General features: G+C 43.8%; 1 non-coding gene across 1 annotated transcript; it reads right to left on the reverse strand.

Moving 5' to 3' along the window:
* Positions 1 to 2,563: 2,563 nt before the first annotated feature.
* Positions 2,564 to 2,636, reverse strand: TRNAG-CCC (transfer RNA glycine (anticodon CCC)). The gene has a single exon. It is a non-coding gene; the product is annotated as a tRNA-Gly (tRNA).
* Positions 2,637 to 2,970: the final 334 nt, after the last annotated feature.

Consider the following 2,970-nt stretch of genomic DNA (forward strand, 5'->3'; position numbering starts at 1 on the left):
GGGCAGAAGCTCCAGGCTCTTCAAGGCTACCCTCTATATGGACATGCTGGGAGAAAATGTCCAATCAGAACAGACTTGGCCAATTGTGAGCAGAGCTTGTTATTTTTACTCTAAGCTCTTTGCCTTAGACATCTTTGCCACAAGCATTTTGCCTGCAAACGTTTTTAATTTTTTTTTTTTTTTTTGCCACATAGGGCTACTCATTGGAAAAGACCCTGATGGTGGGAAAGATTGAGGGCAGGAGGAGAAGGGGGCGATGGAGGCTGAGATGGTTGGATGACATTGCCGACTCAATGGGACATGAGTTTGAGCAAAGTCCGGGAGATGGCGAAGGACAGAGAAGTCTGGTGTCTCCAGTCCACGGGGGTCACAAAGAGTTGGACGTGACTGAGCGACTGAAAAACAACAAATTTGTCATCAGGCAATTTTGCTGTAAAAGACAAAACAGTGTAAAATGAAAGAGGGACATTAAAAAGGACACCCTGAAACATGAAAACTGAATAACAAAATTCAACTAAAAAGACTTTATTGCAGAATACAAAACATTTGAATAAATTGAACATGTGTGTAAGTTTGTGACAAAACTGCACAAATAAGTTATTTTGGGATTGTGCCTAGACCCTTGTCTTTCATAGCATCATGTATGTTATTCACAGCATCATGCATTTTTCTGCTTGTTGATTCGTATTCTCATTATACTTTTTTTTTTTCCTTTTTCACTAAAATTTCTTTTTTCAAGAGAGGTATCAGTTTCCAAATGCTGGGATGTGTATTTGTAACGGCTCTATACTGCGCTGGGAAAGCCTCTGCACCGTTTTTGTTCTTGGTATGTTGTCCATGTCCAGGTTGATAGATGTTCCAAAGTTCTATGGGAAATGTGGGTCCAACTCTGCACCTTTAAGGTCCTCAGCCTCTTTTTCCTCCAACTAGCATATTTCAAAATAAGAAACCAGCTGTTGGGGAACTCCTTGGTGGTCCAGTGCTAGGACTCTGTGCTTTCACTGCTGAGGGCACGCAAGTTCAATCCCTGGTTGGGAAACTAAGATCCCACAAGCTTCGAGCGGGGGAGAAGAAAAACAATCCCAGCTCTTGGGGCCAATCATTGTCATCTATCAGCTCGATAAAGCCATCAGTTAACATCATTAACTGGAAGAAATACTAACACATTTCAGCCAGTTGAAACCGAAGTGTCAACCAGTTACAGTAAGTCCCCTACATGCGAACTGTCAAGTTGTGAACTTTTCAGAGAAGCAGACATGCCTCTGTAGGCCAGCTGCTGTGACGTACTATTGTACTTTTCAAGATATTTTACTGTAAGATTAAAAATGTTTTCTTTATTTTTGTTTGTTTTTTATGTACATATTATTTGTTTGAAAACTATTGTAAACCTATTATAGTACAGTATATACAGCTGATTGTATTAGTTGGGTACCTAGGCTAACTTTTATCTTTCAAAGCCAATTAGCTATGTGGCAGCTTCCCAGATGGCTCAGTGGTAAAGAATCTGCTTGCCAATGCAGGGTTGATCTCTGAGTTGGAAGATTCCCTGGAAGAGGAAATGGCCACCCATTCCAGTATTCTTGCCTGGGAAATCCCATGGACAGAGGAGCCTGGTCGGCTACAGTCCATGGGGTCACAAAGAGTTGGACAGGACTGAGTGACTGAGCCCACACAGCTGTGTGGTGAAAATGTTTGTAGCAAGTGTTTGTGGCAAAGATGTCTACAGCAAAGATGTTTGAAGGCGAAATTACCTAGAACTGTTTCGAGGATAGATAGAATTCTGACCACGTCTGGCAGGTATGACACTTGTCAGTGATAAGTTCTCCTTTCTAGAAAGGAAGCCTAAATTTCCACTCTGGGCCCAAGCTGCCAACACCTCACTACTGCTCTTTGGGCCCAAACATAGACACTGAGACCCAAAGCTCAGGGGTACAAGGGGAGGGAGGGGTGGCTAGAGAAATAAAGCTATTTTCTGATTGCATAAGGCTTCCTAAAGCTAGGGTAACACAACATCTGTTGAAGGTCTACTTTGTTCTACAAGGTTCTTGGTGAAAAACCAGGCCCCACAGTAGAGCTGAAATGAGAATAAAGATCTCATCACTCTGACCCAGTGCTAAGGAAGTGTCCTTTATCAGTGAGTTGGGTTTCCTCTGGAAGGGGTCGAAATTTCACTGTAAGGCAACCTAGAAAGAGGCCAGTCCTTGGACAGTAAATGGCGGGGGGGGAGGGAGTGCTCGGACTGAAGGAGAGCAAAGATCTCTGTTCCCTGACCTCAGGCCCACTGAACCTACGCTCTGAGGCTCAGGCAATGGAATGGTTCATTTTATGTGTCAACTTGCCCAGGCTAAGATGCCCAGGTGTTGGTTGAACACATGTCTAGATGTGGCTGCGGAGGTATTTTTTTAGATGTGGGTAACATTTTTTAAAATATTTATTTATTTGTATTTGTTTATTTGGCTGCGCCGGCTCCTAGCTGTGGCACTGGGATGTCCGATTTCTGTTGCAGCATGCAGGATCTTTAGTTGCAGCATGTGAACTCTTAGTTGCGGCATGTGGGATCTAGTTCCGTGACCAGGGATCGAACCTGGGTCCCCTGCCTTGGGAGTGCAGAGTCTTAACCACTGGACCACCAGGGACATCCCTAGACATGATTAACATTAAAATCAGTGACACTGAATAAAGCAGATTGTTCTTTGTAATGTGATGTTGCTGTTCATTTGCTAAGTCATGTCCAGCTGTTTGTGACCCCATGGACTGCAGCACACCAGGCTTCCCTGTCCTTTACTATCTCCTGGAGTTTGCTCAAACTCATGTCCATTGAGTCGGTGATACTCTCTAACCATCACATCTCTCTGTCGTCCCCTTCTCCTCTTGCCCTCAATCTTTCCCAGCATCAGTGTCTTATCCAGTGAGTCAACTCTTAGCATTATAACATGATGGGCCTCATCCAATCAGTTGAAGGCCTTAAGA

The sequence above is a fragment of the Giraffa tippelskirchi genome, chromosome 13 (genome assembly GCF_054371585.1).
Source record: "Giraffa tippelskirchi isolate mGirTip1 chromosome 13, T2T-mGirTip1v1.2.pri, whole genome shotgun sequence".
Lineage (NCBI taxonomy): Eukaryota > Metazoa > Chordata > Mammalia > Artiodactyla > Giraffidae > Giraffa > Giraffa tippelskirchi.